Source organism: Balaenoptera borealis (genome assembly GCF_965194805.1).
Source record: "Balaenoptera borealis genome assembly, chromosome: 9".
NCBI lineage: Eukaryota > Metazoa > Chordata > Mammalia > Artiodactyla > Balaenopteridae > Balaenoptera > Balaenoptera borealis.
The window spans coordinates 58,766,783-58,789,771 of record NC_138873.1 but is presented as its reverse complement, the minus strand read 5'-3'; the positions used below and the strand labels follow the sequence as shown (position 1 = coordinate 58,789,771).

At 37.7% G+C, this 22,989-nt stretch overlaps 1 long non-coding RNA gene across 2 annotated transcripts in view; it reads left to right on the top strand.

Moving 5' to 3' along the window:
- Positions 1-22,989, top strand: part of LOC309634826 — a 262,121-nt gene that overhangs the window by 209,145 nt on the left and 29,987 nt on the right. For both annotated transcript variants that reach the window (XR_014248448.1, XR_014248449.1), the window contains one exon: positions 7,757-7,823. This is a non-coding gene — a long non-coding RNA (uncharacterized lncRNA). The remainder of the gene's footprint in view (positions 1-7,756; positions 7,824-22,989) is intronic.

Genomic DNA, 22,989 nt, shown 5'->3' with positions numbered 1-22,989 from the left:
ATTAATTTACTGTGGCATTACTAGCTTTGATAAACTCTACCTGGATAAAAACTCTGTGATAATTCTCTTAAAAATAGGCAGAGAGCTGAAGGCATTTATTCCCCTTGAAAATGAATTCACAAGTAAAATCCAGTGTCTTTCAGACTGACTTTCAATCACAACTCAGAATTTGTTGTCAAGGTAGATTCCAAAGACCTAGGAAGGGTGAATGGCTAGGGTGTGTGATCAACTGACTCTTGAGCAGAACATGCCCTGAGAGAGTTTTCTGTGTATGTTAGCACGTTCCCAAGATCTTTATCCACATGCTTGAGGCAGAATGAACTGAGTTGGGACTTTTGGGTTCTGGTCCTGACTGCTCAACTCATCAATGTGGGTAAATCTTTGGATAAACCTTTGGATAAATATTGTAATATCTTGAAGAGATTTCTGAAGCCCAATGAAGTTCTAAAATGCCATAATTCATTGATTCTTTCATTTTCTTCGGACTGATAGAATATATTTGCAGCGTGGTTGTTTGGGGTTTGAGAGCAGCCCACTGCCATGAAACAGTGCAACTAACTGGCGCTTACAGAGAATGAGACCATGATTCTGTCACCGTGCTCTAACGGATTGCTTTCAAATATATCTGACAGTTCAAAGAAAGGCACTAATTTGTTCTCAAAGTCGTAACATAATCTCTGATTCCTCAGGCAACAATACTGTGAGTTGCTGTATTTTAAAACGAGGCAGGCAAAAAGATGCCTTTGGAAAATGTAGCACTGTCATTTTTATCAAACTTAAAAAAAAATTTTTTTTTATAGTATTAGATTTACCAACTGAACGTTTCATGCTCAACTCCAAACACATTTAGACTTGGTTTCAATAGTTTCAGGGCCCACATGTGTCTCAGAGATAACTTAATACCATATTTCATTTAATGTTCGCTCACACGGTCTGATTTTGCCACACTTCCAAGTTAGCATTCTAAATTGATTTAGAAGAATTAATCTTCAAACACTCTTGCCTCTTTCTGCCAGCTGGTCCCTTTGTAGGTTCTTTGGAAGATACCGGGTTGGTAAAAAATAAAGGTCTTACTTTGTTAAGTGGTTATTCTGTCATCAGAAGATCAAAACAGACTAGTCAATTTTTAGACCCATCAATTGAATCTACTTGGGTATAAATGTGCAATATGATAGCTATTTGAGAGTTATAAAACTAAGGAATAATTTATTTGCTTAAAGTTTCTTGTAAAAATGATTGTTTCTTATAGTATTTAAGACTTAGGCTATGTAATCAGGATGGTGTGTTTAGATGGATTTGTAAGATAAAGTTTTGCTCTGCTGGAAAAAGAATCCTTCTAAATCATCATGAGTAGAAGATACTTAGCATTAAGCATTCAGCATGGGTATTCTTCTCTTTTCTCTTTCTTTAGTCAGAAGTACCATGCTATGTCATGTGGAAAAAATGTTCAAGATCTTAATGGTACTCTAAGTGGCTCCTTTGAAGTGATTGAATATCTTTCTTTTAGTGGAAAAAAGTTAGCATGAAGAATAATTCATTAATTTGCCACCAACAGGTTCTTCCTGTCATACTATTGCATATAATGGGAAATATGAACACTTGTACTCAGATGCCAAATTTTCCTCGGAGAAAGGATTGGGAAGTGATATAATAAGGGCAGGCTTAAGGAAATGTGCCTGTCCCTGATTCTATAAAAATTTCATAGAAGTCCTATGAATTTGAACTAAACATTTACTTTGTAAATTAATAAAATATGAGGAATAAATGGGGGAAGATGAGCAATGAGGGTAAATATTGCCTGTATTAATTAGGTCCAGTCAGAACAGAAACCAGTTTAGGTATTTCAAGTAGAAAGGAATTAATTCAGGGAGTTGGCTACAATTCCAAGTTAGAAGGATGGAGAAGCAAATCAGAAAAGGGCATGTTACCCAGAGATCAGCTGCCACCCCTGTTACTGCTACTGCAGCTGCTGCTGTTGGAACCCCGATGCTGAACTGCCGCTGCTAATTCCAGAGATACTTACTACCGGGAGGTAAGAAGAGACGAGGCATCCTAGTTGAGCATCCAAAGATCCACGGGTGAGGCGTGTGAGCAGAGTGCGTTGGGGGAGTGCTCTGATGTTGGACTAGGGCGTGACGGCTCTGTACTTCTTGTAGATGAGAGGTGCTCAAGGAGGTAGACTTAATGGTGACTGAGACATAATACATTTTTACCCAGAAGTGTTGAATCGAGGATGTTGGCCACCTCAAGAATTTGGGAAATAGATTTGGATATGGTAATCAGGATGTTCTGTTTCACCATTGTGGGAGTTATAGTTCCTTTAGTTACAAAATGCAAGCTCTCTCACGTACCCAAAGTCTAATCTTTTCTTGGAGTTTCTCTCTTTATATGATTCAAAGCATGACATGACTCACTGGTTTATGAATTAGTCCTTCTTATTCATCTGCTGCAACGGTTCAGGAGAGAAGAAACTCCAACGCATCCTTGGAGACCAACAAACACATCTTTGAAGTCCTCATAACTGACTGGGCAGCCCTGCCTGCTGGTCCCTTCTGCCTCTAGTACTGTTTTCTATGGAAATCTCTCCTTTCTGGACTATTCCTTTTTCTGTTTTATCCCATATATTGGTCCTGAAAAAATTGGGCAAACACCACATATCCCTGCTCCCACTCTGGTAGAAATGGACCTAATACATTGACATCAGAGAAAAATGCTATGAAATTGAACCCTTTCTTTCATATTTTTTGGAGGAGGCTGAAAGGCAGCTCTGTGTAGAACAAAGGAATCAGCCATTTAAACTGGCCTGACTAATTAGTTAAGCCAAATAACTACTTGTTTATTTTACCTTTGACTAAATTGACCAGATATTTGACAGAACTGAATGATAAATTAAGTAAAAATGGCCACTGCAACACATAACTTTATTCTCCCCATTTGTTACTTGAAAAGTCTTTTTATCGTAACCAGTGAGTTACTGGAAACTGGTTTGGAAACAATTTGCTTTGTCTGAGAAGATAACCACCAGAGCTTAATATTTTTCCAAAGATTCATCCAAGATCTAGGGACTGGCTTGAAATGCAGGTCATTGGTACCTACATTTTCTTTATACCCTTCACTTGTTTTTCACTTCTTATCAACTCTTCTAAGTGCAATCTTTTCCCAGTATTTGCCCCCCATAATGTCTGTGTCTTCCTTCTGTTTTTGCCTGGCTCTACGGTTTTATTGGGTGCTTATCTGCAGGGCCTACCTATGAGCACCTAGATCTGTTCCTCATTACTTTGGTGGTGGGGGAACAGGACTTTGGGTCTACCACTATAGGAAGTAGGAGAAATCCCATTCCCATGACACCCAATTAAGAAGCTCTTTCTTTTGTGCAGTTAGTGGGGTTGGTTGTAGCCTTTAAGGTCCATCGCAATTGAAGGAATTACAGAAAAATGCTGTGTGTGTTTAATTGTGTTCCGTAAGCATACTACCATATAGTCAAATGATCACACTCTGCCCGTCCCCCCAAGTCTCTTAGGAATTGTCAGAGTGTCTGTGTGATTTGAGGAAAACTTCCAGCTTCATTTGGACTAGTCCGCAGGATGGAGTTAGCTGTACTTGATGAGTCTTACAGTTATTCAATAAAGTTCGTAACTTACCGTGAGACTGCACAATCAGATGCATGGCAGTGATAGGCTGGGATTTACTGTTGACACAGTATGTGATATTACACAAAGAAGATAGGGAGGGGAGGTGCAGGGCTTCAGGTCCTGTATTTTTGCTGTAAGCAGCTTTGTTTTAGACATCTTTGATGCAAACATTTTTGCCACATAACTAATTAGCTGTAAGTCAATTTTGCCATGAAAGATAAAATAACTGTTGACAGTTTTTGGTTTGACAGTTTGGTTTCAACTGGTTGAAATGAGTTAGCATTTCTTCAAGTTAGTGACGTTATTAATGGCTTCACTGAAGCTGACAGATGACGATGACTTGCCCCAAGAGTTGGTTTCTTATTTTGAAACATACTACATTGGAGGAGAAAGAGGCCAAGGTCCTCAAAGTTGAACCCACATTTTCCATAGAACTTTGGAATGCCTATCAATGGACATATGACAATATGCCAAGAACAAAAGACAATGTATAGCCTTTCACAGCACAACACAGAGCTCAGGTACAAATACACATCCTAGTATTTGGAAACTGATACCTCTCTTAATGAAGGAAGAAATTTTAGCGAAAAAAGAAAAAGCATCATGTTGAGCAAGGAGACAAGTCAACAAGCAAAAAAAAAAATGTATAATTCATTGGGTTTTGGTGATAGGGACAAAATCTTTTCTTAAATAAATGAGAATCTATCATTATCTATCATCAATCTATCTATTCTCTAACTATTTAATCTATAAAAGAATGTCTTTCAAATATATTTGCTTTTGGCCTAGAATAAGAAATACATTTTATATCACACACTGATGTATGCATGTGGGCACAGCACACACACGTATAAATACAACTGTGCTGTTTTCTAGTAACCAAGGGGAAAGAAAGAGGAAAAACAACTGGTCAAGAGCTGCTAACCTGGTTTCCTGGCTCTCTGGTTATGTACGACCTGTAGCTTGAAAAACACTATTAGTACATATCCTAAATAAACAGATAAGCATTAAAAAGTCTGTACACCAAAACCCTTTATAAAAATACTTTAAAGCAAAGCACAGGACTCAGAGAAGTGTTTAACTAGAGCAGAGTTCTTTTCTCTAGGGACCCAGAGATGGTAGTAAGTTCACCCTAATTCAGCACTGCCTCCGCTATGAGGTTTCTGATTGAATTGTCCTCTCTTTATTGCTGTGAGTGATATAGAAATTAACAGACTAATTCCTGTATCTAGTCTCTATGTTATTTTTTTTGACAAACAAGGAGATTATTTTAAAATAAATATTTAAAGAGATTGAAGTTATTTCATATGTGTTTTTGCATCCATATGCACATTTGTACTAGAAGATAACTGCACACTCAATTCTGCATGCCCCACCCCCTTCCATTGTTCTCTAGGAATTTAGACGACGGTCTTTTTTCTCAGTCACGGTCTTGGGAGTATTTAGACATTTGCTTGTGTTGGCAATGGGACATTTCCCCAAGTCAAAAAAGAGAATCTCTCTGCCCATTTGCTTAGCTTTGTTAAAATGACTAGCCAGATTTGTGGAAATAGCATTATCTTATACCTTAGTGATCACCTACACAGAAATTAGCTACTATCCTTGTTTCCCCAAGTTAGGGGGTCTAAACACGCGTACAGCTCATACTTTACTACATGCTTTTTGTAACTTAAATTCTGCCTTCATTTTTCAGGAGCACTCTGTATTCAAAATCTCACACTGTTTCATAAACCTTTCAGCAAGAATCTGTAAGAGCAGTGACATGCTGTTTTGATTATGTCTCAGCTCATTCATTTAAGATGGCTGAAAAGTTGTTTCAGCAGATTTTCTGCAGGTGTATCTGATTACCTGGGCTCCATTGTTTCAGTAAGATAAATGGAAAACTTAGATCTTCATGAAATAAGGGCTGGAGGGAGAAATTCTGCAATGAATTGTCTTAAGAAGTAAAGAGTTCCCCCTCCCTAGAAATGTTTAATCATAGACTTGGTGATTGCTGTTGGAGAGATTTTGGAGAGGATGCTGATGTAGGGCTGAAAGGTTTATATGCTTGTAAGGTTTTGTCCAGTTGAGAAATTTTCAAAGTCTAGATTATGTGAAAAGACAGACATAGGATCTATTGAATTTTCAATGACATTCACGTGGGCTGGCATCCATGTAAGTCTGGCCCCCAATGTTCTAAGTTATCACTGATAAAGTTCGGGTCCATCATGACAGCAACTTCAGAAAAGTTTGTGCCGAATTTATTCTTCAGCTTAAAATCTTCAGTCACTATTCTTTAGCCCAGGGGTCCCCAACCCCTGGGCCATGGACGGGTAGCGGTCCACGGCCTGTTAGGAACCCGGCTGCACAGCAGGAGGTGAGTGGTGGGCGAGCAAGTGAAGCTTCATCTGTACTTACAGCTGCTCCCCATCGCTCGCATTACCGCCTGAGCTCCACCTCCTGTCAGATCAGCGGCGGCATTAGATTCTCATAGGAGTGCAAACCCTACTGTGAACTGCACATGTGAGGGATCTAGTTTGCACTGTCCTTATGAGAATCTAATGCCTGATGATCTGAGGTGGAGCCGAGGCTGTGATGCTAGCGCTGGGGAGCGGCTGCAAATACAGATAATCATTAGCAGAGAGGTTTGACTGCACAGAGACCATAATAAATCGACTGCGTGCAGACTCATATCAAAACCCTATCAGTGAGTGGCAAGTGAAAACAAGCTCAGGGCTCCCACTGATTCTGCATTATGGTGAGTTGTATAATTATTTCATTATATAGTACAATGTAATAATAATAGATATAAAGTGCACAATAAATGTAATGCGCTTGAATCATCCCAAAACCATTCCCCCGGCTGCCGGTCCGTGGAAAAATTGTCTTCCACGAAACTGGTCCCTGGTGCTAAAAAGGTTGGGGAGTGCTGCTTTAGCCTATTCTTCCTTTTCATGGGATGTCAAACTCTGGATTTAAAGAAAAGTTATTAAAGTTTAAAGATTGGGGAATCCTGTTGGTCTCAGACACGAACATTCTTTGAAGAACTTCTAACGATTTTTAAGCATTCTGGAATCACAGATCCTACCCAGAAAAGTGCACATTAAATCTTATAGGCTCAGAGGATTACCCCCAAATTAAGCATCCTTGTAAGAAAAAATGTATCCTCTCCAAAGTCTCACATTCTCACGTCTTAGGGATTGGCAGAACACACCAGTTAGTCTTCAAGTTATTCTCATGAGGCACTGAATCTCTTGGTGGAAATTAAGCATATTAACAGGTGTAAAATAGATAACTAATAAGGACCTACTGTATAGCACAGGGAACTCTACTCAATACTCTGTAATGACCTGTGTGCGAAAAGAATCTAAAAAAGAGTGGATACATGTATATGTATAACTGATCCACTTTGCTGTATACCTGAAACTATTATAATAGTTTCACAACACAACATTTTAAATCAACTCTACTCAAATAAAAGAAACATTAAAAAAAAAACCTCTACCACTTAAAAAGAACACATTAACAGAAGTAATAAATACCCTCCCCCACCCAACAATAATGGTGAATTATGTTTACACTGAAAATCATCTCAGAATTGAAAAGGAGTTCATAAAGCATAAAAGCAACAGAAGAAATCCCTTACAGAAGTGTAAATAGAAATAGAATAAGAGAAAGTAAAAAGGCCAATGGGTGACTACATAAAAGTGAAAGATGGTTCACCAAAGAACACCATAAACAAGATTAAAAGGAAAATGAGAAATTGGGGGAAAGTAATTGCAATAAACATTTAGGATGTAAATGGGTTTTAGAAGTCAGCAAGAAAAACATTAAAAACCAGTGTAACAAACGGTCAAAGAATATGAAAATACCATTCTTTCTACAGCAGTTATTGAGTGATTATAATGTGGCAGACATGGGGGATCTTGGGACAAACACCTCTGTCCTCAAGGAGCTCAATTCACAATAAATGAAAAAAAAAAAAAGGCCAATTAACATGTGAAAAATGCCTAACTTCACTTCATAATCAAAGAAATCACAAAACCATTCAGAAACAACTTTGGCCTGTCATATTAGCAGAGACAAAAGTAATATTACTGGATATTATGAAGGAGACTGGAAACAGATGCTCTTATCTATTGCAGGTAGAAGGTTTCATGGTGGCAAGTTTTTGGAAAGTATCTTTGCAGCACGTGTTAAGAGTTTTCAAAAGTAAGTGCTTTTTTGATCTATTTGTTTTCTTCTACACATCTGTTCCAAGAAAAGTAGTTAAAAATTCAGACAAATACTTACATACGAAGTCCATTGCAGTATTAATTACAGTCTCAAAAAACTGGGAGTAACCTAAATTCTATTTAAAAATATATACTACTGTCCAAATTGTAAGATAACATACATACATAGAAAAAACTAATATAGAAAAATTATATTTTGTTTTATTTTTTGTTTCTTTATTTCTAAATTTTCTATTTATATTATTTTTCTAATGAAATGTTATTATAATAAAATATCAGTGATAATTTTCTTGGACTACTGAATTTGGGATCATTTTTATTTTCCTCTGAAGAAAATTACTTGTTTTTCAAAATCTCTACAATGAGCATTTTTATATCTCTTATAAACTTAGAGAAAAACTGAGCATTATTTAAAAACACATCTTGACTGCAAGAATGTATTTAAATCATCAAATTATCAAATTATCATAATTCTAGGGAAGCAAGAACTTATTTATGTAGAGAAGATACCAGGTAGAAGTAGCTGTCTTTAGAAACTGTGATTATTTGCTTGATAACATTTATGGGATTTTGATTTATTGAAAAAAAAAAAGACAGAACTGAGTATTTTCCACTTGATACCTGATGTAACTGTATAATTTTGAAAAGGTCATACTTTGAACATTCAAATGATCTTAAAATGTAATAGGCATTTTTGAAGTTTAGAAATTGGTTTACAGGGTGCAAGCTTTCAGTTAAGTACTTGTATCCTTATTAAATATCATTCTCATAGATTCGCAGTAAGGCATTTGAAACATTAAATCTTTTAATCTCTTTTTAAAAAATATTTTTCACATTAAATCTTGAGGAGTGCAAATCAGTTGCCTTTTAGAAAAACCTTGCTAAGACCTAACTAAAGATAAAATGTCTGCAAGTACCTTAACACACAAGTGATGTGCCAGTGCTTTATTACTACATTCAAATAAGGAAATGAATTCTTGCTTTTTCTTGACTATACAAAGCATGTGGATGAGCTTCTTGGGTTGCCAATGTTCTGCGTATTACCACACATTGATGCCAGGAGGGAAACACATTCTTGAGGACACAAATTTTACATTTGGAACCCTCTCAGTTCTAAATTCTGCCCTACGTATCTCTTCCTTTGGTTCTAATTTGGATCCTTTCATTATAATAAAACTATAATCATAAAAAGAAATGAAGAGTTTTAAGGCGATTTGTAAGCCATCTCAATCACAAAAGTCTTCTTATAGTTTACTTGAGAAATCTTCCTATTTGTTAACATCTAGATATGTATCTTTCCACACTATGACTATGGATATAAATACAAATATATATACACATAACACATGCACACAGACACACATACAGACACACACATACGCACATACCCTACATCCCTTCAAGTATTCTCCTTTCTCATAAATTACTTCATTTATTTATTCCATCAATTGAATGTTTCTTAAGTACCTGTAATGTGATATATACTTAAGCACCACCAGTACCAAGATGAATCAGACACATCTAAGGGGCTTACAGTGTCTGAGGAGCTCACAAAGTAGTGGGTAAGACAAATACACAAATGCTCTTGCTGGTTATGCTATAGTAAAGGAGCCACAGAGTAGTAAGTACCAACACAGGGATGATTAATTTGGCTTGCTTTGACAAACACATGAAAGGATGCTCAACATCACTAATCATTAGAGAGATGCAAATCAAAACTACAATGAGGTATCACCTCACACCAGTCAGAATGGCCATCATCAAAAAATCTACAAACAATAAACGCTGGAGAAGGTGTGGAGAAAAGGGAACCCTCTTGCACTGTTGGTGGGAATGTAAATTGATACAGCCACTATGGAGAACTGTATGGAGGTTCCTCAAAAAACTAAAAATAGAACTACCATATGACCCAGCAATCCCACTACTGGGCATACACCCAGAGAAAACCATAATTCAAAAAGAGTCATGTAGCACAATGTTCACTGTAGGTCTATTTACAATAGCCAGGACATGGAAGCAACCTAAGTGTCCATCAATGGATGAATGGATAAAGAAGATGTGGCACATATATACAATGGAATATTACTCAGCCATAAAAAGAAATGAAATTGAGTTATTTGTAGTGAGGTGGATGGACCTTGAGTCTGTCATACAGAGTGAAGTAAGTCAGAAAGAGAAAAACAAATACCGTATGCTAACACATATATATGGAATCTAAAAAAAAAAGGTTCTGAGGAACCTAGGGAGAGGACAGGAATAAAGACGCAGACGTAGAGAATGGAAAATAAGAGATTATGATCAACTAAGGTACACAGACTATTTCTATTTGTTTCTTTCTGTAAAGGGCCCCAAATAAATGTTAGCCAATCAGGCACTTAATCTCTTTTAAAGTTTAAGAAGGTAGCAGGAATAAAAGGATGATATAGAAAATAAATAAATAAATAAATAAAAACAGCTATATTGAGATATAATTGAAAAAAATTGGCTTGCTTTAGTGTGAGTGTATAAAGAAACAACATTTAAATTGGGTCTAAAGAGTGGGAGTTTGTGAGGTGGAAGGGAAATGCATTTCTAGGTAGAAGGAATCCATGCACATAAAAAAGCATGGATTTGTGAATGTCTACTCCATGTGTAGGACTGACCAAATGAATTCCAAGTGGGGAATGGCTGCTGGGGTTCGATGGTGAAGGGCCTTGTACTCCAGGCTCTGTTTAAGTCCCAATCACGGTGACCTAGGACCATGACCATTATCAAGCCCTTCAAGGCCAGAGGTCATCTTGTTATCTGCCTGATCAGTTACCCCAGAGTGTTCTGTTTGGGTATGCAAATAAGGCCCCTCTGGTGCAGAAGGCAACCCTCCATTCCTGCTGAAGGTTTTGCTTAATAAGCCCATTTGTCTCTTCAAGTGTACTTCGCTCAGAATCAAATAGTAAACAACATCCAGAATGCTTCATAAGACCTTTGCCTTTGCAATGACCTAGGAAACCCAAGCTCTGCTAATCGGCAGCGGCAGTGGCAGCGAACACCTACTCAGGCTGGCAACTGGGTCAAAATGTTAATTACTCCCCAATAGCCACATTTTTTTTTCTCTCTTCATTTGCTCTTTCACCTCTTCAGAGACTACTGGAGTTTGAATTTTCCTTACTGCTGAGACTACTGTGATGTTAAAAATAAGTTAGCCCTTTACCTGTCTCCCCGGCGCCTAAGATCTCAGGCGTCCTTGGCTTCTCTCTCTTTCCAAGTTAATTATATTCAGTGTGAGCTTGAATTTTCAAATCCATCTGTTTTCTTCATCTCTGTAGACAATTTATTTATATCTACTCTTTTAAGTAAAAAAGAGATAGAACAACAGTTTCCTCATACTTTAAACCTTTTGAGTTCAATGCAATAACTGTTTCTTTAGAATAAAATCAATGGGAGAGAAATTATTTCACAGCTGCTCTGTGTCTTAAGCATTGACGAAAGTGTTAGCATTTTTAATGCTAGCTGGATCGTAAACTTTGCAAGGGCAGGAAAATGTTTTGTTTGTCAATCTATATCTGAAACTTAGTATATTACTTGGAATATGCTACGTGCTCAATAAATATTTATAGAATGAAGGAAGAAAGGAAGGAATCAAGATTGATAATAACTAACACTTCAGAGACTCACAATTGTTTTTATCAGCAAGGACCAGCTTATTAATTTTTACTTTCATGGATGCCATTTCAGTTACCTGTTGCTGCAGAACAAATCGCCCCAAAGCTAATGGTTTAAAACATCAACGATTTATTATTTTCCACAATTCTGTGGATTGATTGGGTGATTTCTCTGTTGCTTTCACCTGGGTCACTCACATGACTATAAATGCTGGATAGTCATCTGGGCTGTCAGGTCCAAGATGGTCTCACTCGCTTCTGGAAGTTGGTGTTGGCTACCAGATGGAGTGCCTCAGTTCTCCTCCAGGTGACCTCTCATCCTCCACTAGGCTAGACTGACTTCCTTACACAGTGCAGGATTCCAAGAGGGCAAAGGTGGAAGCTTCAAGGCCTCTTGAGGTCTAGACTTTGGAAAGCTTTTCCTCTAAGATTCAGTACAAGGCAAGGATGTCCACTCTTGCCAGTTCTGTTCAATGTAGTACTGAAAGTCCTAACCAGAGCAGTTAGGCAAGATAAAGAAATAAAAGGCAACCAAATCGGAAAAGAAGAGGTAAAATTATTTCTTTTGACAGATGACATGATCATATATGTAGAAAATCCTAAAGACTCAACAAAAAACCATTAGAACTATTAAATGAATTCAGTAGTCTCAGGATACAAAATCAACATACAAGAATCAGTGAAATTTCTATGCACTAACAACAAACTATCTGAAGAAATTAAGAAAACAATCCCATTTACAATACCAACTAAAAGAATAAAATAGGAATAAATTTAACCAAAGAGGTAAAAGGCTTGTATACTGAAAATCATAAAACATTGATGAAGGATATTAAAGGAAACACAGATAAATGGAAACATATCCTATGTTCACAGCTTGAAAATAGTAATATTGTTAAAATGTCCATACTACCAATGTGATCTATGTATTCAATGCAATCCCTATCAAAATCCCAATGACATTCTTCACAGAAATAGGAAAAACAATCCTGAAATTCGTATGGAAATACAGAGGATCCCAAATACCTAAGGCAATCTTGAACAAGAAGAACAAAACTGGAGGTATCATAATGACTGATTTCAAAATATATGAAAAGCTACAGTATTCAAAACAGTCTGGTACTTGTGTAATGACAGATGCATAGACCAATGAAACATAATAGAGAACCCAGAAATAAGTCCATGCATTTATGGTCAACTGATTTTTGACAAGGTGCCAAGAACACACAATAGGGAAAGGAGAGCCTCTTCAATAAATAGTACTGGAAAAACTGGATAACCACATGCAGAAGAATGAAATTGGGCTCTTATCTCACACCATATACAAAATCAACTCAAAATGGATTATAGATTTAAATGTAAGACCTGAAACTGTAAAACTACAAGAAGGAAACATATGGGAAAATTATCTTGACATTGGCCTTGGCATTGCATTCATGGATATGACATCAAAAGCACAGGTAATCAAAACAAAAACAGACAATTTGGGTTTCATCAAATTAAAATGCTTCTGCAAAGCAAATAAAAACAAACAACCCCCCACCCCCAAAACAATTAATAGAGAGAAGAAACAACCTATTGAATGAGAGAAAATATTTTCAAACCATGTATCTAATGAGGGGTTAATGTCCAAAATATATAAGGAACTCAGACAACTCAAATAACCCAATTAAAAAATGAACAAAGGACCTTAATAGACATTTCTCCAAAGAAGACTTACAAATAACCAAGAGAAAGGAAAAGTTGCTCAGCATCATTAGACGTCAGGGAAATGCGAATCAAAATCACAATGAGATATCACTTCACACCTGTTAGAATGGCTATTATTGAAAAGGCAAAAGATGTGTTGGCAAGAATGCGGAGAAAAGGGAACCCTTGTGCACTGTTGGTGGGAATGTAAATTGGTTCAGCCATTATGGAAAGCAGTATGGTCATTCCTCAAAGTATTAAAAATAGAACTGCCATATGATTCATCAATCCCACTTCTGAGTATATATCCAAAAGAAATGAAGTACCCAGTATTACTTAAATTTATTAGCAAAAGATAGATATTTGCTTTGAATGTTTTTCAGAGAAATAGCAAATGTATTCAGTTTTGTAAATTAAGAAGAACAACACATTTTGTTTAAGGTGGTACAGAAACAACTGTATTCTCAGTAAAGATCAGGCAGTATTTTAGAAATTTTTTTTGCTTTTGATTAGGTGGAGACTTTACACTTTTCAATAGGTTTCTGATAGAAAAGAATACCTTTAAAGCTGTATCCCAGAATTACATTCCCAATAATAGTATGATGAAGCCTAGGATAGCTTTGCATCCTCAAGAAATGCAAAGCTTCATTTTCAGGAAGCAATGTCAAGTTTTTCAGTTGTTAAGGTAACAAGTACTTGTGGCTTTGTTGCCATAGAAATACAATTTATTTCAAAATTATTCACAGTTTTTTCTCAATCCTGTGCCTGAAAAAAAGTAAAACATTTTGTGAGATGTTTAATCAATTTTGATCCTTTTATATGATTCATTTATGTGTTTGGATTGGCGTTTATTAGTAGCGAGGAAATCACTTGGTGGAGAATTCTTTCATTGCGTGATAGAGATGAGTACATTTAATCTTAGAAGAAAATGCATCAATGAATTGTCAATATTGTTTTTTTCCTCAATTCTGTGATGTGCATTTTCCCACGTTACTGTTTCTGAAATTAGGGTACATCTTACTAGTAATGTGAGTGTTTAATGCTGTATTTTAGTTTCCCATAGGCAGTTGTTAAATCAATGGTGCATTTTACAATCAATTGTATTTTAGAGTTGAGGAATCACTGTAGATTTTTCTCTGGTTCACCCAAGAAGATAGAGCTGATCTACAGGAAACACAGGAGACACTGGATATTCAGATCTTGAGACTGGGTGATGTCTTAGGCAATTAAGAAAAAATTTCAGTGGAGCTCAGCATGGGGGGTAAATTGTGCTGTAAAAGCATATTAAGTGATAAATTTACAAACACCAGAAATCACAATACCAATTTAGCTTAGTGTTTTGAATGGACTATAGCTGTGTCTGAGCTAATTGCTGAAAGGGCAAAGGAAACACTTTGCTGCTATCCCTGTTGGGTGAAGTCATAAAGGAGTCATAGCTGTAGGCTGTTCCTAACGTTAGGCTAGAAGAAACTAAATTCTAAATTCTTCGCATAGAGAGGTGTCAACAAAAAACTGGGGGGAGTAAAAGAAAATATTGTTAACTTCTATATTTTGCTTTGGGCTCATTCCGTTGAACTCTTTGAAGTGAATGGAAAATTAATCTCTGCCATCCTGACAAGAAGTCCAAGCCAATTAGGAAGAATCAGTTATTTTTTTAAAAGTCTACAACTTTGAAAACATAATTCAATCCAATCTCGATTTACTCACTAAAGTCTCAGCAATTTGTTAAGGCTATTCAGTATCAACTTTAATTTTCCTACAAGTTGTAAGAAAAACTCGAGGCCAGTTTCTCGCTGCTCGCATTAGGTACAGGTCTCCGGACACACACTGGACTGTGTTAAAAATAATTTGATCTAACTGGGGTTCATTTGATAATCTCTAAAATGTCTTTCAGGTCCAAGGTTGCATGATCCCTGTGGCATCATACCTTTTAAAAGTGGTAATTCCTGGGACTGCAGGTGTAATACAAGTGGCTAGATTTCTGAGAATCTGGTGTGATGAGTGCCTTCAGACGATTAGCCATATTTAGGACATATTTTACTAATTCTTTTTTTAAAAAATTTATAATATTTTAAAAAAATTTTAATTTATTTTTGGCTGCATTGGGTTTTCGTTGCTGTGGGCGGCTTTCTCTAGTTGCAGTGAGCGGGGGCTATTCTTCGTTGCAGTACATGGGCTTCTCATTGTGGTGGCTTCTCTTGGTGCAGAGCATGGGCTCTAGGTGCACGGGCTTCAGTAGTTGTGGCATGCAGACTTAGTAGTTGTGGCTCTCAGGCTCAGTAGTTGTGGCTCTCAGGCTCTAGAGTGCAGGCTCAGTAATTGTGGCACACAGGCTAAGTTGCTCCACGGCATGTGGGATCTTCCCGGACTAGGCCTCGAACCCGTGTCCCCTGCATTGGCAGGCAGATTCTTAACCACTGCACCACCAGGGAAGTCCCGTTACTAATTCTTTTTTTTTTTTTAACATCTTTATTGGAGTATAATTTCTTTACAGTGTTGTGTTAGTTTCTGCTGTATAACAAAATTAATCAGCTATATGCATATGAATATCCCCATATCCCCTCCCTCTTGTATCTCCCTCCCACCTTCCTCATCCCACCCCCTAGGTGGTCGCAAAGCACCAAGCTGATCTCCCTGTGCCATGCGGCTGCTTCCCACTAGCTATCTATTTTATATTTGGTAGTGTATATATGTCAATGCTACTCTCTCACTTCATCCCAGCTTACTCTTTCCCCTCCCTGTGTCCTCAAGTCCATTCTCCACATCTGTGTCTTTATTCCTGTCTTGCACCTAGGTTCATCAGAACCATTTTTTTTTTTTTTTTAGATTCTATATATATGTGTCAGCATACAGTATTTGTTTTTCTCTTTCTGACTTACTTCACTCTGTATGACAGACTCAAGGTCCATCCACCTCACTACAAATAACTCAATTTCATTTCTTTTTATGGCTGAGTAATATTCCATTGTATATATGTGCCACATCTTCTTTATCCATTCATCTGTTGATGGACACTTAGGTTGCTTCCATGTCCTGGCTATTGTAAATAGACCTACAGTGAACATTGTGCTACATGACTCTTTTTGAATTATGGTTTTCTCAGGGTATATGCCCAGTAGTGGGATTGCTGGGTCATATGGTAGTTCTACTTTTAGGTTTTTAAGGAACCTCCATACTGTTCTCCATAGTGGCTGTATCAATTTATATTCCCACCAACAGTGCAAGAGGGTTCCCTTTTCTCCACACCCTCTCCAGCATTTATTGTTTGTAGATTTTTTGGTGATGGCCATTCTGGCTGGTGTGAGGTGATACCTCATTGTAGTTCTAATTTGCATTTCTCTTATAATTAGTGATGTAGAGCATCTTTTCAAGTGTTTGCTGGCAATCTGTGTATCTTTGGAGAAATGTCTATTTAGGTCTTCTGCCCATTTTTGGATTGGGTTGTTTGTTTTTTTGTTATTGAGCTGCATGAGCTGCTTGTAAATCTTGGAGATTAATCCTTTGTCAGTTGCTTCATTTGCAAATATTTTCTCCCATTCTGAGGGTTGTCTTTTGGTCTTGTTTATGGTTTCCTTTGCTGTGCAAAAGCTTTTAAGTTTCATTACGTCCCATTTGTTTATTTTTGTTTTTATTTCCATTTCTCTAGGAGGTGGGTCAAAAAGGATCTTGTGGTGATTTAGGTCATAGAGTGTCTGCCTATGTTTTCCTCTAAGCATTTTATAGTGTCTGGCCTTACATTTAGGTCTTTAATCCATTTTGAGTTTATTTTTGTGTATGGTGTTAGGAAGTGTTCTAATTTCATTCTTTTACATGTAGCTGTCCAGTTTTCCCAGCACCACTTATTGAAGAGGCTGTCTTTTCTCCATTGTATATTCTTGCCTCCTTTATCAAAGATAAGGTGACCATATGTGCGTGAGTTTATCTCTGGGCTTTCTATCCTGTTCCATCGATCTATATTTCTGTTTTTGTGCCAGTACCATACTGTCTTTATTACCGTAGCCTTGTAGTATAGTCTGAAGTCAGGGAGCCTGGTTCCTCCAGCTCTGTTTCTCTTTCTCAAGATTGCTTTGGCTATTTGGGGTCTCTTGTGTTTCCATACAAATTGTGAACTTTTTTGTTCTAGTTCTGTGAAAAATGCCATTGGTAGTTTGATTGGGATTGCACTGAATCTGTAGATTGCTTTGGGTAGTATAGTCATTTTCACAATGTTGATTCTTCCTATCCAAGAACATAGTATATCTCTCCATCTGTTTGTATCATCTTTAATTTCTTTCATCAGTGTCTTACAGTTTTCTGCATACAGGTCTTTTGTCTCCTTAGGTAGGTTTATTCCTAGGTATTTTATTCTTTTTGTTGCAGTGGTAAATGGGAGTGTTTCCTTAATTTCTCTTTCAGATTTTTCATCATTAGTGTATAGGAATGCAAGAGATTCCTGTGCATTCATTTTGTTTCCTGCTACTCTACCAAATTCATTGATTAGCTCTAGTAGTTTTCTGGTAGCATCTTTGGGTTCTCTATGTATAGTATCATGTCATCTGCAAACAGTGACAGTTTTACTCTTCTTTTCTGATTTTGATTCCTTTTATTTCTTTTTCTTCTCTGATTGCTGTGACTAAAACTTCCAAAACTGTGTTGAATAAGAGTGTTGAGAGTGGACAACCTTGTCTTGTTCCTGATCTTAGAGGAAATGGTTTCAGTTTTTCACCATTGAGAACGATGTTGGCTGTGGGTTTGTCATATATGGCCTTTATTATGTTGAGTTAGGTTCCCTCTATGCCCACTTTCTGGAGAGTTTTTATCATAAATGGGTGTTGAATTTTGTCAAAAAGCTTTTTTTTTTGTCAAAAGCTTTTTCTGCATCTATTGAGATGATCATATGGTTTTTATGCTTCAGTTTGTTAATATGGTGTATCACATTGATTGATTTGCATATGTTGAAGAATCCTTGCATTCCTGGGATAAACCCTACTTGATCATGGTGTATGATCCTTTTAATGTATTGTTGGATTCTGTTTGCTAGTATTTTGTTGAGGATTTTTGCATCTATGTTCATGAGAGATATTGCCCTGTAGTTTTCTTTTTTTGTGACATCTTTGTCTGGATTTGGTATCAGGGTGATGGTGGCCTCGTAGAATGAGTTTGGGTATGTTCCTCCCTCTGCCATATTTTGGAAGAGTTTGAGACGGAAAGGTGTTAGCTCTTCTGTAAATGTTTGATAGAATTCGCCTATGAAGCCATCTGGTCCTGGGCTTTTGTTTGTTGGAAGATTTTTAATCACAGTCTCAATTTCAGTGCGTGTGATTGGTCTGTTTATATTTTCTCTTTCTTCCTGGTTCAGTCTTGGAAAGTTGTGCTTTTCTAAGAATTTGTCCATTTCTTCCGGGTTGTCCATTTTATTGGCATATAGTTGCTTGTAGTAATCTCTCATGATCCTTTGTATTTCTGCAGTGTCAGTTGTTACTTCTCCTTTTTCATTTCTAATTCTGTTGATCTGAGTGTTCTCCCTTTTTTTCTTGTTGAGTCTGGCTAATGGTTTATCAATTTTGTTTATCTTCTCAAGGAACCACCAGCTTTTAGTTTTATTGATCTTTGCTATCATTTCCTTCATTTCTTTTTCATTTATTTCTGATCTGATCTTTATGATTTCTTTCCTTCTGCTAACTTTGGGGTTTTTTTTTTGTTCTTCTTCCTCTAATTGCTTTAGGTGTAAGGTTAGGTTGTTTATTTGAGGTTTTTCTTGTTTCTTGAGGTAGGATTGTATTGCTATAAACTTCCCTCTTAGAACTGCTTTTGCTGCATCCCATAGGTTTTGGGTCATCTTGTTTTCATTGTCATTTGTTTCTAGGTATTTTTTGATTTCCTCTTTGATTTCTTTAGTGATCTTTTGGTTATTTAGTAGTGCATTGTTTAGCCTCCATGTATTTGTATTTTTTACAGTTTTTTCCTGTAATTGATATGTAGTCTCATAGCACTGTAGTCAGAAAAGATACTTGATATGATTTCAATTTTCTTAAATTTACCAAGGCTTGATTTGTTCTATCCTGGAGAATGTTCCATGTGCACTTGAGAAGAAAGTGTATTCTGTTGTTTTTGGATGGAATGTGCTATAAATATCAATTAAGTCCATCTTGTTTAATGTGTCATTTAAAGCTTGTTTTTCCTTATTCATTTTCATTTTGGATGATCTGTCCCTTGGTGAAAGTGGGGTGTTAAAGTCCCCTACTATGATTGTGTATTACTGTCGATTTCCCCTTTTATGGCTGTTAGCATTTGCCTTATGTATTGAAGTGCTCCTATGTTGGGTGCATAAATATTTACAATTGTTATATTTTCTTCTTGGATTGATCCCTTGATCATGATGTAGTATCCTTCTTTGTCTCTTGTAATAGTCTTTATTTTAAAGTCTATTTTGTCTGATATGAGAATTGCTACTCCAGCTTTCTTTTGATTTCCATTTGCATGGAATATCTTTTTCCATCCCCTCACTTTCAGTCTGTTTGTGTCCCTAGGTCTGAAGTGGGTCTCTTGTAGACAGCATATATATGGGTCTTGTTTTTGTATCCATTCAGCCAGTCTATGTCTTTTGGTTGGAGCATTTAATCCATTTACATTTAAAGTAGTTATCAATATATATGTTCCTATTACCATCTTCTTAATTGTTTTGGGTTTGTTACTGTTGGTCTTTTCCTTCTCTTGTGTTTCCTGCCTAGAGAAGTTCCTTTAGCATTTGTTGTAAAGCTGGTTTGGTGGTGCTGAATTCTCTTAACTGTTGCTTGTCTGTAAAGGTTTTAATTTCTCCATCAAATCTGAATGAGATTCTTGATGGGTAGAGTAATCTTGGTTGCAGGTTTTTCCCTTTCATCACTTTAAATATGTCCTGCCACTCCCTTCTCGCTTGCAGAGTTTCTGCTGAAAACTCAGCTGTTAACCTTATGGGGATTCCCTTATATGTTATTTGTTGCTTTTCCCTTGCTGTTTTTAGTACTTTTTCTTTGTATTTAATTTTTGATTGCTTGATTAATATGTGTCTCGGCGTGTTTCTCTTTGGTTTTATCCTGTATGGTACTCTCTGTGCTTCCTGGACTTGATGACTATTTCCTTTCCCATGTTAGAGAAGTTTTTGACTATAATCTCTTCAGATATTTTCTCTGACCCTTTCTTTTTCTCTTCCTCTTCTGGGACCCCTATAATTCGAATGTTGGTGCGTTTAATGTTGTCCCATATGTCTCTGAAACTCTCCTCAATTCTTTTCATTCTTTTTTCTTTATTTTGCTCCCTGGCAGTTATTTCCACCATTTTATCTTCCAGCTCACTTATCTGTTCTTCTGCCTCAGTTATTCTGTTATTTATTCCTTCTAGAGTGTTTTTAATTTCAGTAATTGCATTGTTCATTACTTTTTGTTTGCTCTTTAGTTCTTCTAGATCCTTGTTAAATGTTTCTTGTATTTACTCCATTCTGTTTCTGAGATTTTGGATCATCTTTACTATCATTAGTCTGAATTCTTTTTTAGGTAGGTTGCCTATTTCATCTTCATTTATTTGGTCTTGTAGGTTTTTACCTTGCTCCTTCATCTGCAACATATTTTTTTGTCATTTCATTTTTTTTTTTTTTTGATGGTTGGTGCTGTATTCCTGTCTTACTGGTTGTTTGGCCTGAGATATGCAGCACTGGAGTGTGCAGGCACTTGGATAGAGCTGGGTCTTGGTGCTGAGATGAGGACCTCTGGGAGGCCTCACCCCAATTGATATTCTCTGGGGTCTGAGGTTCTCTGTTAGTCCAGCGGTTTGGATTCAGAGCTCCCACCACAGGAGCTTGGGCCTGACCTCCAGCCTGGGAACCAAGATCCTGCAAGCTTCGTGGTGTGGTAAAAAAAAAAAAAAAAAAAGGAAGAAAGAAAGAAAAAGAGGAGCAGTACAATATCAAAGAATAAAAAATAAAATAAAATTAGAAAGATAAAAAATATATTAGGAAAAATAAAAGTATAATTGAAACAACTGCAACAAGGTAAAATAAAACCACAACAGAAAAAAAAAAAAAAAAAAAAAAGGTGGGGGGAACAGTCCAAAGGAGAGATCACTAACAAAGTATAAAGAATAAAATAAAATTAGAAAAATAAAAGATTTATTAGGAAAAATAAAAATATAAAAGAATCAACAACAATGAATCAACAAGGTAAAACAGAACCCCAATCTAAAAGAGGAAAAAAGAAAAGAAAAAAAAAAAGTCTTGCCTATGGGGGTGGAGTGTAGGCGGGGGTGGAACTTACGCAGGGTCAGGGTTTAGGGTGGGGTGGGGCCTACGCGGGGTGGGGGGTGACGTTTGAGCGTGGGGTGGGGGCCTAGGCTCAGGACCCACACAGCGGAAAAGGTGCTGGGGGCGGGGCCTAGGTGGGGCAACGTTCAAGCGTGGGGCGGGGCCTCTGCTTAGGGTCTGCACAGAAGGGGAGGGGCAACGCGTGGAAAGGAGGGCGTCTGGAGTGTGGAGTTCCGGAGTTTGGAGGTAGGGCCCTGAGTGAGGGTGTGTGGGCGGGGTTTAGGCCCAGCGCGTTGGAGGGGGTCTCCAACGTGCTGTGTAGAGGTGGGGCCCTGGGTGGGGTTGTAGGCACCGGGCTTGGGTTCTGCACGGCAGGAGGGAGGCTCTGAGGGCAGAGGATTAAGCCCTGGAGCCCAGCAGGCTCCCGGGTGCCTACGTGGACAGGGAAAACACTGGCCCCGTTCCCTTACTTTGCACCCCTCCCCCACTGTCTCCCCCAGCGTCTCCCCCGCCCCGTTGGACCCCTAACTGTGGGTGGGTCCCACTGGCTGTAGGAACTCCCCTCCCCCAGTCACCCCTCAGGGGTGCCAGTCCTGTAGGTCCAGCCTTTACTTTTGCTCCCCCTTCCCTTCCTCCCACTCCCTCAGGACCCGCGTGGCTGGAGGGGGCCTCAGTGGGCAGAGGGTCAGGCCCAGGATCTCAGCAGGTTCCTGGGGGTCCAAGTGGGCAGGGGAAACTTGGCCATGCTCCCTTTTGATCCTCTGCTCTCCCAATGGTTCCCCAATTTCCCCCTCCAGGCATGGGATCCCCTCCCCTCCCCCAGTCGCCCCTCAGGGACGCCAGTCGCATCCCACCTCCACTTCTCCTCCCCCTTTACTCCCCACATGCCCCACGTCCTACCCGGTCACCGGGGGTTTCTCCCATCCCTAGGTGTCCGTGGTCCCCCACCAGTGCCTGGTAGGTGCCCTAGTTGTGAGGAGATGCGAATTCTGCATCCTCCTGTACGCCATCTTGATTCTGCTCCCCCTTTACTAATTCTTAAATCTTTAGTCTTTGTTCAGGAGAAACTATATTAAGGAAATATGAAATAGTATTATATTAGAAAACCTTAAGAATAGAAGCTACAAGCTAGAAATAAATTAATATACAAGCAATTTTTATTCATTGATTTATATTAATCAATCAAAATTTAAATGAGTCACCTAAAATTGAATAAGCATAGAGGAGGGATACAGTTATGAGTTTACATAATGAAAAATACCCAAGTATTAATTAGATATATGAAACTGATCATTAACTTCTCTTGAAAGTAAACATGTATACATATCATGAACAAAAATACAAAACATAGAGAATCTCTACAAACCACCTCTGCAAATCTGCATATATATGCTTATGCATAGAAAAGCTATATAAAGGCACCAAAATAAACTTAATAGTCACCCTTTTTCTTTTATACTTTGATTAAAAGCTAACTTTTTTTTACAACTCTTAATAAATATAAATTAAAATAATTCACTGACCAATTTATATACTGGAATTATTTGAGGCCTATTGGAAAT